The following is a 13,287-nucleotide window of genomic DNA, read 5'->3' as shown; positions in this document are numbered from 1 at the left end:
GTCAGAATGTTGAATGATTTTGAAGATGATCTAAAGTTGACTCCTTACTGTTATACATTTTAACACCAGATAAAGTTGAATATCAAGTGCCTTGTTCTTTTTATTTTATTTTATGGTATTCCTTTTATCTTTTCAACGAACCTTACTGCATCATTTAAAGTAAAGACCTTGACTATGGTCCCCATTTGTCGTAGGCTGGCAAATATAAATAGCTAAAATGCTGTCTTTGAGATAAGGGAGAAATGCTGTCCTATCCAGATCATTCCTACCATTTTGCAACCATGGTGGAATAAAACAATATTTGATGGTGGTGGATGAGTCACCTGCAGCAACCACCAACAGGGTGTCATGCAGGGAAAAATTATGCTGTCTGGGATATTTATCACTTGTCCCTTTTGCTCATTTAGGGTAAGAAAAGAAGTTCTAAATGAAAAGAGAATGGAAGAATGGGAAGGGTTGGATATGTAAGGATGTAGTTATATATTTCAGCATTCTTAGTATACTCTTGATTTCCTTGGTGACAATTCTTTATCAGCTATAGCATGATTTGTTGACTTAATAAAAAGAGGAAAGAAATAATATTGGTTACTTTTAATAAGTACTTTGTACAAAGCAATTTACCATGTTGTGATGAATGATGATGTCGTAACCGCCCCAGTCTGACGAAAATGAGGATTGGTTTCTTCTGACACAACAACCCAGTATGCTTGTCTTTCCACTCAGTTGTACCCCCATTATTTCTGCCCTCGGATACAATTGTTTCATTAATCGAAGCTTTGAATGAATAGATCATGAAAATGAGCCACGTTGATTCGATGCAGTTGTGCATTGTGATAAAATGACAATGGAATTTTTGGAAAATCATTGGAATTTCACAAGTATCGTACTTGTTTGTGATTGACACATGTATGATACCTAGGAGTTGTGTAATGGAATCATGACAAGTGCCAGGTTAACTGAGCTTTTAAAGCTGCTAATTATTTGTCAATTTATGAGGGCCTTCTGATGTCCAAGTGGTCATAGGCACTTGCCTTGACTGATCATTCAGTTCTCTAACGTAGGTTCAAAGTCATTAATTTACTAATATGTGAATGCCAGAAAGCTTGCCAGTAGCTTTCTCTGTGTCAATTGTCCATCTGAAGAGTTTTCCAAAATGCTTTCTCTAAGATATATACTGAGCACCATATCTAGCCCATCTTGTGCTGGAAAATGGGATCAAACACAACAAAGGCAAACCCCCATTTGTAATTTCAAGCTGCTATTAAATAATTAATCTCTTTTTGTTAAGTAAGGAAGTTAAAGTAATTTGCAAAATTGTGATGAATGATGATGATCAATCCGCCCCAGTCTGATAATAATGAGGGATTGGTTTCATCTGACACACACCCCAGCATACTTTACATGTAGCATTACTGTCATTATTTTAGCCGCTAAATTAATGATACAAATTACCACATTAGTCAGAATGTTGAATGATTTTGAAGATGATCTAAAGTTGACTCCTTGCTCTTATACATTTTGACACCAGATAAAGAAAAGTTGAAAATAAGAAGCTTGTTCTTTTTATTTTATTTTATGGTATTCCTTTTATCTTTTTAATGAACCTTACTGCATCATTTAAAGTAAAGACCTTGACTATGGTCCCCATTTGTCCTAGGCTGGCAAATATAAATAGCTAAAATGCTGTCTTTGAGATAAGGGAGAAATGCTGTCCTATCCAGATCATTCCTACCATTTTTCACCCATGGTGGAGTAAAACTTTATTATTTGATGGTGGTGGATAAGTCACCTGCAGCAACCACCAACAGGGTGTCATGCAGAGAAAAATTATGCTGTCTGGGATATATATCACTAGTCCCTTTTGCTCATTTCGGTTAACAAAAGAAGTTCTAAATGAAAAGAGAATGGAAGCATGGGAAGGGTTGGATCTGTAATGATGTAACTATATATTTCAGGATCTGTAAGGATGTAGCTATATATTTCAGCATTCTTAGTATACTCTTGATTTCCTTTGTGAAAATTCTTTATCAGCTATAGCATGCTTTGTTGACTTAATAAAAAGAGGAAAGAAATAAAATTGGTTACTTTTAATAAGTACTTTGTACAAAACAATTTACCATGTTGTGATGAATGATGTCTTAACCGCCCCAGTCTGACAAAAGTGAGGATTGGTTTCTTCTGACACAACAACCCAGTATGCTTGTCTTTCCACTCAGTTGTACCCCCATTATTTCTGCCCTCGGATACAATTGTTTCATTAATCGAAGCTTTGAATGAATAGATCATGAAAATGAGCCACGTTGATTCGATGCAGTTGTGTATTGTGATAAAATGACAATGGAAGTTTTGAAAAATTGTTGTGAATTTCACAAGTATCATACTTGTGTGTGGTTGACACAAGTATGGTACCTAGTTGTGTAATGGAATCTATGACAAGTGTAAGATTAACTAAGCTTTTAAAGGTGCTAATTATTTGTCAAATAATGAGGGCCTTCTGATGACCAAGTGGTCATAGGCAGTTGCCTTGACTGATCATTCAGTTCTCTAACGTAGGTTCAGTGTCATTGACTAATATGTGAATGCCAGAAAGCTTGCCAGTAGCTTTCTCTGTGTCAATTGTCCATCTGAAGAGTTTTCCAAAGTTCTTTCTCTAAGATATATACTGAGTGCCATATCTAGCCCATCTTGTGCTGGAGAATGGCATCAAACACAACAAAGGCAAAGCTCCATTTGTAATTTCAAGCTGCTATTAAATAATTAATCTCTTTTTGTTAAGTAAGGAAGTTAAAGTAATTTGCAAAATTGTGATGAATGATGATGATCAATCCGCCCCAGTCTGATAATAATGAGGGATTGGTTTCATCTGACGCACACCCCAACATACTTTACATGTAGCATTACTGTCATTATTTTAGCTGCTAAATTAATGATACAAATTACCACATTAGTCAGAATGTTGAATGATTTTGAAGATGATCTAAAGTTGACTCCTTACTGTTATACATTTTAACACCAGATAAAGTTGAATATCAAGTGCCTTGTTCTTTTTATTTTATTTTATGGTATTCCTTTTATCTTTTCAACGAACCTTACTGCATCATTTAAAGTAAAGACCTTGACTATGGTCCCCATTTGTCGTAGGCTGGCAAATATAAATAGCTAAAATGCTGTCTTTGAGATAAGGGAGAAATGCTGTCCTATCCAGATCATTCCTACCATTTTGCAACCATGGTGGAATAAAACAATATTTGATGGTGGTGGATGAGTCACCTGCAGCAACCACCAACAGGGTGTCGTGCAGGGAAAAATTATGCTGTCTGGGATATATATCACTAGTCCCTTTTGCTCATTTCAGTTAACAAAAGAAGATCTAAATGAAAAGAGAATGGAAGCATGGGAAGGGTTGGATATGTAAGGATGTAGCTATATATTTCAGGATTCTTAGTATACTCTTGATTTCCTTTGTGAAAATTCTTTATCATCTATAGCATGATTTGTTGACTTAATAAAAAGAGGAAAGAAATAATATTGATTACTTTTAATAAGTACTTTGTACAAAGCAATTTACCATGTTGTGATGAATGATGATGTCGTAACCGCCCCAGTCTGACGAAAATGAGGATTGGTTTCTTCTGACACAACAACCCAGGATGCTTGTCTTTCCACTCAATTGTCCCGCCATTATTTCTGCCCTCGGATACAATTGTCTCATTAATCAAAAGATTGAATGAATTGATCATGAAAATGAGCCAAGTTGACTCCATGCTGTTGTGCATTGTGATAAAATGACAAGGAATTTTTTGGAAAATCGTTGGGAAAATCACAAGTATCGTACTTGTTTGTGATTGACACACGTATGATACCTAGTTGTGTAATGGAATCTATGACAAGTGCAAGATTAACTGAGCTTTTAAAGCTGCTAATTATTTGTCAGTTTATGAGGGCCTTCTGATGACCAAGTGGTCATAGGCACTTGCCTTGACTGATCATTCAGTTCTCTAACGTAGGTTCAAAGTCATTAATTTACTAATATGTGAATGCCAGAAAGCTTGCCAGTAGCTTTCTCTGTGTCAATTGTCCATCTGAAGAGTTTTCCAAAGTTCTTTCTCTGAGATATATACTGAGCACCATATCTAGCCCATCTTGTGCTGGAAAATGGCATCAAACACAACAAAGGCGAACCTCCATTTGTAATTTCAAGCTGCTATTAAATAATTAATCTCTTTTTGTTAAGTAAGGAAGTTAAAGTAATTTGCAAAACTGTGATGAATGATGATGATCAATCCGCCCCAGTCTGATAATAATGAGGGATTGGTTTCATCTGACACACCCCCCAGCATACTTTACATGTAGCATTACTGTCATTATTTTAGCCGCTAAATTAATGATACAAATTACCACATTAGTCAGAATGTTGAATGATTTTGAAGATGATCTAAAGTTGACTCCTTCCTGTTATACATTTTAACACCAGATAAAGAAAGGTTGGAAATCAAGTAGATTGTTCTTTTTATTTTAGTCTATGGTTTTCCTTTTATCTTTTTAACGAACCTTACTGCATCATTTAAAGTAAAGACCTTGACTATGGTCCCCATCTTTCCTAGGCTGGCAAATATAAATAGCTAAAATGCTGTCTTTGAGATAAGGGAGAAATGCTGTCCTATCCAGATCATTCCTACCATTTTGCAACCATGGTGGAATAAAACAATATTTGATGGTGGTGGATGAGTCACCTGCAGCAACCACCAACAGGGTGTCGTGCAGGGAAAAATTATCCCGTCTGGGATATATATCACTAGTCCCTTTTGCTCATTTCGGTTGACAAAAGAAGATCTAAATGAAAAGAGAATGGAAGCATGGGAAGGGTTGGATATGTAAGGATGTAGCTATATATTTCAGGATTCTTAGTATACTCTTGATTTCCTTTGTGAAAATTCTTTATCAGCTATAGCATGATTTGTTGACTTAATAAAAAGAGGAAAGAAATAATATTGATTACTTTTAATAAGTACCTTGTACAAAGCAATTTACCATGTTGTGATGAATGATGATGTCGTAACCGCCCCAGTCTGACAAAAATGAGGATTGGTTTCTTCTGACACAACAACCCAGTATGCTTGTCTTTCCACTCAGTTGTCCCGCCATTATTTCTGCCCTTGGATACAATTATCTCATTAATCAAAAGATTGAATGAATTGATCATGAAAATGAGCCAAGTTGACTCCATGCTGTTGTGCATTGTGATAAAATGACAATGGAATTTTTTGGAAAATCGTTGGGAATTTCACAAGTATCGTACTTGTTTGTGATTGACACACGTATGATACCTAGTTGTGTAATGGAATCTATGACAAGTGCAAGATTAACTGAGCTTTTAAAGCTGCTAATTATTTGTCAAATAATGAGGGCCTTCTGATGACCAAGTGGTCATAGGCAGTTGCCTTGACTGATCATTCAGTTCTCTAACGTAGGTTCAAAGTCATTGATTGACTAATATGTGAATGCCAGAAAGCTTGCCAGTAGCTTTCTCTCTGTCAATTGTCCATCTGAAGAGTTTTCCAAAGTTCTTTCTCTAAGATATATACTGAGTGCCATATCTAGCCCATCTTGTGCTGGAAAATGGCATCAAACACAGCAAAGGCAACCCTCCATTTGTAATTTTAAGCTATTAAATAATTAATATCTTTTTGTTCAGTAAGGAAGTTAAAGTAATTTGCAAAATTGTGATGAATGATGATGATCAATCCGCCCCAGTCTGATAATAATGAGGGATTGGTTTCATCTGACACACACCCCAGCATACTTTACATGTAGCATTACTGTCATTATTTTAGCTGCTAAATTAATGATACAAATTACCACATTAGTCAGAATGTTGAATGATTTTGAAGATGATCTAAAGTTGACTCCTTGCTCTTATACATTTTGACACCAGATAAAGAAAAGTTGAAAATCAAGAAGCTTGTTCTTTTTATTTTATTTTATGGTATTCCTTTTATCTTTTTAACAAACCTTACTGCATCATTTAAAGTAAAGACCTTGACTATGGTCCCCATTTGTCCTAGGCTGGCAAATATAAATAGCTAAAATGCTGTCTTTGAGATAAGGGAGAAATTCTGTCCTATCCAGATCATTCTTACCATTTTTCACCCATGGTGGAGTAAAACTTTATTATTTGATGGTGGTGGATAAGTCACCTGCAGCAACCACCAACAGGGTGTCATGCAGAGAAAAATTATGCTGTCTGGGATATATATCACTAGTCCCTTTTGCTCATTTCGGGTAACAAAAGAAGTTCTAAATGAAAAGAGAATGGAAGCATGGGAAGGGTTGGATCTGTAAGGATGTAGCTATATATTTCAGCATTCTTAGTATACTCTTGATTTCCTTTGTGAAAATTCTTTATCAGCTATAGCATGATTTGTTGACTTAATGAAAAGAGGAAAGAAATAATATTGGTTACTTTTAATAAGTACTTTGTACAAAGCAATTTACCATGTTGTGATGAATGATGATGTCGTAACCGCCCCAGTCTGACGAAAATGAGGATTGGTTTCTTCTGACACAACAACCCAGTATGCTTGTCTTTCCACTCAGTTGTACCCCCATTATTTCTGCCCTCGGATACAATTGTTTCATTAATCGAAGCTTTGAATGAATAGATCATGAAAATGAGCCACGTTGATTCGATGCAGTTGTGCATTGTGATAAAATGACAATGGAATTTTTGGAAAATCATTGGAATTTCACAAGTATCGTACTTGTTTGTGATTGACACATGTATGATACCTAGGAGTTGTGTAATGGAATCATGACAAGTGCCAGGTTAACTGAGCTTTTAAAGCTGCTAATTATTTGTCAATTTATGAGGGCCTTCTGATGTCCAAGTGGTCATAGGCACTTGCCTTGACTGATCATTCAGTTCTCTAACGTAGGTTCAAAGTCATTAATTTACTAATATGTGAATGCCAGAAAGCTTGCCAGTAGCTTTCTCTGTGTCAATTGTCCATCTGAAGAGTTTTCCAAAGTTCTTTCTCTGAGATATATACTGAGCACCATATCTAGCCCATCTTGTGCTGGAAAATGGCATCAAACACAACAAAGGCAAACCTCCATTTGTAATTTCAAGCTGCTATTAAATAATTAATCTCTTTTTGTTAAGTAAGGAAGTTAAAGTAATTTGCAAAACTGTGATGAATGATGATGATCAATCCGCCCCAGTCTGATAATAATGAGGGATTGGTTTCATCTGACACACACCCCAGCATACTTTACATGTAGCATTACTGTCATTATTTTAGCCGCTAAATTAATGATACAAATTACCACATTAGTCAGAATGTTGAATGATTTTGAAGATGATCTAAAGTTGACTCCTTCCTGTTATACATTTTAACACCAGATAAAGAAAAGTTGAAAATCAAGTAGATTGTTCTTTTTATTTTAGTCTATGGTTTTCCTTTTATCTTTTTAATGAACCTTACTGCATCATTTAAAGTAAAGACCTTGACTATGGTCCCCATCTTTCCTAGGCTGGCAAATATAAATAGCTAAAATGCTGTCTTTGAGATAAGGGAGAAATGCTGTCCTATCCAGATCATTCCTACCATTTTGCAACCATGGTGGAATAAAACAATATTTGATGGTGGTGGATGAGTCACCTGCAGCAACCACCAACAGGGTGTCGTGCAGGGAAAAATTATGCTGTCTGGGATATATATCACTAGTCCCTTTTGCTCATTTCGGTTAACAAAAGAAGTTCTAAATGAAAAGAGAATGGAAGCATGGGAAGGGTTGGATATGTAAGGATATAGCTATATATTTCAGCATTCTTAGTATACTCTTGATTTCCTTTGTGAAAATTCTTTATCAGCTATAGCATGCTTTGTTGACTTAATAAAAAGAGGAAAGAAATAATATTGATTACTTTTAATAAGTACTTTGTACAAAGCAATTTACGATGTTGTGACGAATGATGATGTCGTAACCGCCCCAGTCTGACAAAAATGAGGATTGGTTTCTTCTGACACAACAACCCAGTATGCATATCTTTCCACTCAGTTGTCCCGCCATTATTTCTGCCCTCGGATACAGTTGTCTCATTAATCAAAAGATTGAATGAATTGATCATGAAAATGTGCCAAGTTGACTCCATGCTGTTGTGCATTGTGATCAAATGACAATGGAATTTTTTGGAAAATCGTTGGGAATTTCACAAGTTTCGTACTTGTTTGTGATTGACACACGTATGATACCTAGTTGTGTAATGGAATCTATGACAAGTGCAAGATTAACTGAGCTTTTAAAGCTGCTAATTATTTGTCAAATAATGAGGGCCTTCTGATGACCAAGTGGTCATAGGCAGTTGCCTTGACTGATCATTCAGTTCTCTAACGTAGGTTCAAAGTCATTGATTGACTAATATGTGAATGCCAGAAAGCTTGCCAGTAGCTTTCTCTCTGTCAATTGTCCATCTGAAGAGTTTTCCAAAGTTCTTTCTCTAAGATATATACTGAGTGCCATATCTAGCCCATCTTGTGCTGGAAAATGGCATCAAACACAGCAAAGGCAACCCTCCATTTGTAATTTTAAGCTATTAAATAATTAATATCTTTTTGTTAAGTAAGGAAGTTAAAGTAATTTGCAAAATTGTGATGAATGATGATGATCAATCCGCCCCTGTCTGATAATAATGAGGGATTGGTTTCATCTGACACACACCCCAGCATACTTTACATGTAGCATTACTGTCATTATTTTAGCCACTAAATTAATGATACAAATTACCACATTAGTCAGAATGTTGAATGATTTTGAAGATGATCTAAAGTTGACTCCTTGCTCTTATACATTTTGACACCAGATAAAGAAAAGTTGAAAATCAAGAAGCTTGTTCTTTTTATTTTATTTTATGGTATTCCTTTTATCTTTTTAACAAACCTTACTGCATCATTTAAAGTAAAGACCTTGACTATGGTCCCCATTTGTCCTAGGCTGGCAAATATAAATAGCTAAAATGCTGTCTTTGAGATAAGGGAGAAATGCTGTCCTATCCAGATCATTCTTACCATTTTTCACCCATGGTGGAGTAAAACTTTATTATTTGATGGTGGTGGATAAGTCACCTGCAGCAACCACCAACAGGGTGTCATGCAGAGAAAAATTATGCTGTCTGGGATATATATCACTAGTCCCTTTTGCTCATTTCGGGTAACAAAAGAAGTTCTAAATGAAAAGAGAATGGAAGCATGGGAAGGGTTGGATCTGTAAGGATGTAGCTATATATTTCAGCATTCTTAGTATACTCTTGATTTCCTTTGTGAAAATTCTTTATCATCTATAGCATGATTTGTTGACTTAACAAAAGGGGAAAGAAATAATATTGGTTACTTTTAATAAGTACTTTGTACAAAGCAATTTACCATGTTGTGATGAATGATGATGTCGTAACCGCCCCAGTCTGACGAAAATGAGGATTGGTTTCTTCTGACACAACAACCCAGTATGCTTGTCTTTCCACTCAGTTGTACCCCCATTATTTCTGCCCTCGGATACAATTGTTTCATTAATCGAAGCTTTGAATGAATAGATCATGAAAATGAGCCACGTTGATTCGATGCAGTTGTGCATTGTGATAAAATGACAATGGAATTTTTGGAAAATCATTGGAATTTCACAAGTATCGTACTTGTTTGTGATTGACACATGTATGATACCTAGGAGTTGTGTAATGGAATCATGACAAGTGCCAGGTTAACTGAGCTTTTAAAGCTGCTAATTATTTGTCAATTTATGAGGGCCTTCTGATGTCCAAGTGGTCATAGGCACTTGCCTTGACTGATCATTCAGTTCTCTAACGTATGTTCAAAGTCATTAATTTACTAATATGTGAATGCCAGAAAGCTTGCCAGTAGCTTTCTCTGTGTCAATTGTCCATCTGAAGAGTTTTCCAAAGTTCTTTCTCTGAGATATATACTGAGCACCATATCTAGCCCATCTTGTGCTGGAAAATGGCATCAAACACAACAAAGGCAAACCTCCATTTGTAATTTCAAGCTGCTATTAAATAATTAATCTCTTTTTGTTAAGTAAGGAAGTTAAAGTAATTTGCAAAACTGTGATGAATGATGATGATCAATCCGCCCCAGTCTGATAATAATGAGGGATTGGTTTCATCTGACACACACCCCAGCATACTTTACATGTAGCATTACTGTCATTATTTTAGCCGCTAAATTAATGATACAAATTACCACATTAGTCAGAATGTTGAATGATTTTGAAGATGATCTAAAGTTGACTCCTTCTTGTTATACATTTTAACACCAGATAAAGAAAAGTTGAAAATCAAGTAGATTGTTCTTTTTATTTTAGTCTGTGGTTTTCCTTTTATCTTTTTAATGAACCTTACTGCATCATTTAAAGTAAAGACCTTGACTATGGTCCCCATCTTTCCTAGGCTGGCAAATATAAATAGCTAAAATGCTGTCTTTGAGATAAGGGAGAAATGCTGTCCTATCCAGATCATTCCTACCATTTTGCAACCATGGTGGAATAAAACAATATTTGATGGTGGTGGATGAGTCACCTGCAGCAACCACCAACAGGGTGTCGTGCAGGGAAAAATTATGCTGTCTGGGATATATATCACTTGTCCCTTTTGCTCATTTCGGTTAACAAAAGAAGTTCTAAATGAAAAGAGAATGGAAGCATGGGAAGGGTTGGATATGTAAGGATATAGCTATATATTTCAGCATTCTTAGTATACTCTTGATTTCCTTTGTGAAAATTCTTTATCAGCTATAGCATGCTTTGTTGACTTAATAAAAAGAGGAAAGAAATAATATTGATTACTTTTAATAAGTACTTTGTACAAAGCAATTTGCCATGTTGTGACGAATGATGATGTCGTAACCGCCCCAGTCTGACAAAAGTGAGGATTGGTTTCTTCTGACACAACAACCCAGTATGCATATCTTTCCACTCAGTTGTCCCGCCATTATTTCTGCCCTCGGATACAATTGTCTCATTAATCAAAAGATTGAATGAATTGATCATGAAAATGTGCCAAGTTGACTCCATGCTGTTGTGCATTGTGATAAAATGACAATGGAATTTTTTGGAAAATTGTTGGGAATATCACAAGTATCGTACTTGTTTGTGATTGACACACGTATGATACCTAGTTGTGTAATGGAATCTATGACAAGTGCAAGATTAACTGAGCTTTTAAAGCTGCTAATTATTTGTCAAATAATGAGGGCCTTCTGATGACCAAGTGGTCATAGGCAGTTGCCTTGACTGATCATTCAGTTCTCTAACGTAGGTTCAAAGTCATTGATTGACTAATATGTGAATGCCAGAAAGCTTGCCAGTAGCTTTCTGTGTCAGTTGTCCATCTGAAGAGTTTTCCAAAGTTCTTTCTCTAAGATATATACTGAGTGCCATATCTAGCCCATCTTGTGCTGGAAAATGGGATCAAACACAACAAAGGCAAACCCCCATTTGTAATTTCAAGCTGCTATTAAATAATTAATCTCTTTTTGTTAAGTAAGGAAGTTAAAGTAATTTGCAAAATTGTGATGAATGATGATGATCAATCCGCCCCAGTCTGATAATAATGAGGGATTGGTTTCATCTGACACACACCCCAGCATACTTTACATGTAGCATTACTGTCATTATTTTAGCTGCTAAATTAATGATACAAATTACCACATTAGTCAGAATGTTGAATGATTTTGAAGATGATCTAAAGTTGACTCCAGATAAAGAAAAGTTGAAAATCAAGTAGATTGTTCTTTTTATTGTAGTCTATGGTTTTCCTTTTATCTTTTCAACGAACCTTACTGCATCATTTAAAGTAAAGACCTTGACTATGGTCCCCATCTGTCCTAGGCTGGCAAATATAAATAGCTAAAAAGCTGTCTTTGAGATAAGGGAGAAATGCTGTCCTATCCAGATCATTCCTACCATTTTGCACCCATGGTGGAATAAAAGATTATTAGATGGTGGTGGATGAGTCACCTGCAGCAACCACCAACAGGGTGTCATGCAGGGAAAAATTATGCTGTCTGGGATATATATCACTAGTCCCTTTTGCTCATTTAGGGTAACAAAAGAAGTTCTACATGAAAAGAGAATGGAAGCAGGGGAATGGTTGGATCTATAAAGATGTAGTTATATATTTCAGGATTCTTAGTATACTCTTGATTTCCTTGGTGAAAATTCTTTATCAGCTCTAGCATGCTTTGTTGACTTAATAAAAAGAGGAAAGAAATAATATTGGTTACTTTTAATAAGTACTTTGTACAAAGCAATTTACCACGTTGTGATGAATGATGATGACGTAACCGCCCCAGTCTGACAAAAATGAGGATTGGTTTCTTCTGACACACAGTGGAATGAAATTGAATCTGACAAAGTTCTTTCACTAAGATGTATATTGATCACTATATGTAGCCAATCTTGTTCTGTCAAATGGCATCAAACACAACAAAGGCAAACCATGATTTTAAATTTTTTCTGCTATTTAAAAATTAATTTCTTTTTGTTAAGTTTTTGTTATAGGGTTTAACGCCATTTTTCAGCACAAGATAGGCTGTACATGGCGGCCAGTATTAATGGTGGAGGACGAACCCGGGAAAACTCCGGAAAGAACCAGTGACCCACGAGAAGCTACCAGCAAGCTTTCTCACATATCCACATTTGCCAAGCCCGAGACTTGAACCCACGCAGACAGAGGTGAAATGGCAATGATCCGTGATGGAGAGCGCTTTAGACCACTTGGCCACTTGGGGCCCCGCTTTTTGTTAAGTAAGGAACTTTTAAAAAAAAGTAATGTGACAACTGATGATGATCACGCCTCCCAGTCTGATAAGAATGAGGGATTGGTTTCATCTGACACACACCCCAACATACTTGTCTTTACATGCAGCTTTAATGTCATTATTGTAGCCCCTAAATTATTGATACAGATTATAACATTAATGATAATGTTGAATGATAGTGAAGATTGACCTGAACTGATCCCATTCTGTTCTACATTTTGACACCAATTTCAGAAGTAGATTGTTATATTGTATATTCTGTGGTATCCCTGTTATCTTTTTAAAGACCTTTATTGCATCATTTATTCTGTTAATTGTATAAAAAAACTTTGCAGTGTCAACAAAATATAATAAAAAGATGTTGACAAAATGAAAAAGTTGAATTTATTTGCTGCACCTATTATTGTTTTAAGCTTTTTTTAAACAGATTTTTATCATGATTGTTTAACCCTTTGCT

At 35.7% G+C, this 13,287-nt stretch overlaps 1 protein-coding gene and 16 non-coding genes across 20 annotated transcripts in view; all 17 read left to right on the top strand.

Annotated features, from left to right (window-relative positions):
* The window catches only part of LOC149803522 (uncharacterized), an 88,772-nt gene that overhangs the window by 59,871 nt on the left and 15,614 nt on the right, over nucleotides 1–13,287 (top strand). The window lies entirely within an intron of this gene.
* LOC149803538 (small nucleolar RNA SNORD31) lies at nucleotides 630–695 on the top strand. Its single transcript, XR_016420402.1, has one exon. It is a non-coding gene; the product is annotated as a small nucleolar RNA SNORD31 (small nucleolar RNA).
* On the top strand, nucleotides 1,319–1,385 carry LOC149803537 (small nucleolar RNA SNORD31). The gene has a single exon (XR_016420333.1). It is a non-coding gene; the product is annotated as a small nucleolar RNA SNORD31 (small nucleolar RNA).
* On the top strand, nucleotides 2,121–2,188 carry LOC149803536 (small nucleolar RNA SNORD31). The gene has a single exon (XR_016420403.1). It is a non-coding gene; the product is annotated as a small nucleolar RNA SNORD31 (small nucleolar RNA).
* On the top strand, nucleotides 2,807–2,873 carry LOC149803535 (small nucleolar RNA SNORD31). The gene has a single exon (XR_016420337.1). It is a non-coding gene; the product is annotated as a small nucleolar RNA SNORD31 (small nucleolar RNA).
* Nucleotides 3,577–3,642, top strand: LOC149803534 (small nucleolar RNA SNORD31). Its single transcript, XR_016420401.1, has one exon. It is a non-coding gene; the product is annotated as a small nucleolar RNA SNORD31 (small nucleolar RNA).
* Nucleotides 4,265–4,331, top strand: LOC149803533 (small nucleolar RNA SNORD31). The gene has a single exon (XR_016420336.1). It is a non-coding gene; the product is annotated as a small nucleolar RNA SNORD31 (small nucleolar RNA).
* On the top strand, nucleotides 5,040–5,105 carry LOC149803532 (small nucleolar RNA SNORD31). The gene has a single exon (XR_016420391.1). It is a non-coding gene; the product is annotated as a small nucleolar RNA SNORD31 (small nucleolar RNA).
* LOC149803531 (small nucleolar RNA SNORD31) lies at nucleotides 5,726–5,792 on the top strand. The gene has a single exon (XR_016420332.1). It is a non-coding gene; the product is annotated as a small nucleolar RNA SNORD31 (small nucleolar RNA).
* On the top strand, nucleotides 6,504–6,569 carry LOC149803530 (small nucleolar RNA SNORD31). The gene has a single exon (XR_016420400.1). It is a non-coding gene; the product is annotated as a small nucleolar RNA SNORD31 (small nucleolar RNA).
* LOC149803529 (small nucleolar RNA SNORD31) lies at nucleotides 7,193–7,259 on the top strand. The gene has a single exon (XR_016420331.1). It is a non-coding gene; the product is annotated as a small nucleolar RNA SNORD31 (small nucleolar RNA).
* Nucleotides 7,965–8,033, top strand: LOC149803528 (small nucleolar RNA SNORD31). Its single transcript, XR_016420390.1, has one exon. It is a non-coding gene; the product is annotated as a small nucleolar RNA SNORD31 (small nucleolar RNA).
* Nucleotides 9,431–9,496, top strand: LOC149803527 (small nucleolar RNA SNORD31). The gene has a single exon (XR_016420398.1). It is a non-coding gene; the product is annotated as a small nucleolar RNA SNORD31 (small nucleolar RNA).
* Nucleotides 10,120–10,186, top strand: LOC149803526 (small nucleolar RNA SNORD31). Its single transcript, XR_016420330.1, has one exon. It is a non-coding gene; the product is annotated as a small nucleolar RNA SNORD31 (small nucleolar RNA).
* LOC149803525 (small nucleolar RNA SNORD31) lies at nucleotides 10,892–10,960 on the top strand. The gene has a single exon (XR_016420387.1). It is a non-coding gene; the product is annotated as a small nucleolar RNA SNORD31 (small nucleolar RNA).
* On the top strand, nucleotides 11,582–11,648 carry LOC149803524 (small nucleolar RNA SNORD31). Its single transcript, XR_016420329.1, has one exon. It is a non-coding gene; the product is annotated as a small nucleolar RNA SNORD31 (small nucleolar RNA).
* Nucleotides 12,334–12,399, top strand: LOC149803523 (small nucleolar RNA SNORD31). The gene has a single exon (XR_016420404.1). It is a non-coding gene; the product is annotated as a small nucleolar RNA SNORD31 (small nucleolar RNA).

Source organism: Sinohyriopsis cumingii, chromosome 3, assembly GCF_028554795.1.
Source record: "Sinohyriopsis cumingii isolate HCF-2022 chromosome 3, ASM2855479v2, whole genome shotgun sequence".
Taxonomy (NCBI): Eukaryota; Metazoa; Mollusca; class Bivalvia; order Unionida; family Unionidae; genus Sinohyriopsis; species Sinohyriopsis cumingii.
The sequence above is the reverse complement of the archived record's forward strand: the minus strand, read 5'-3'. Positions and strand labels throughout refer to the sequence as shown.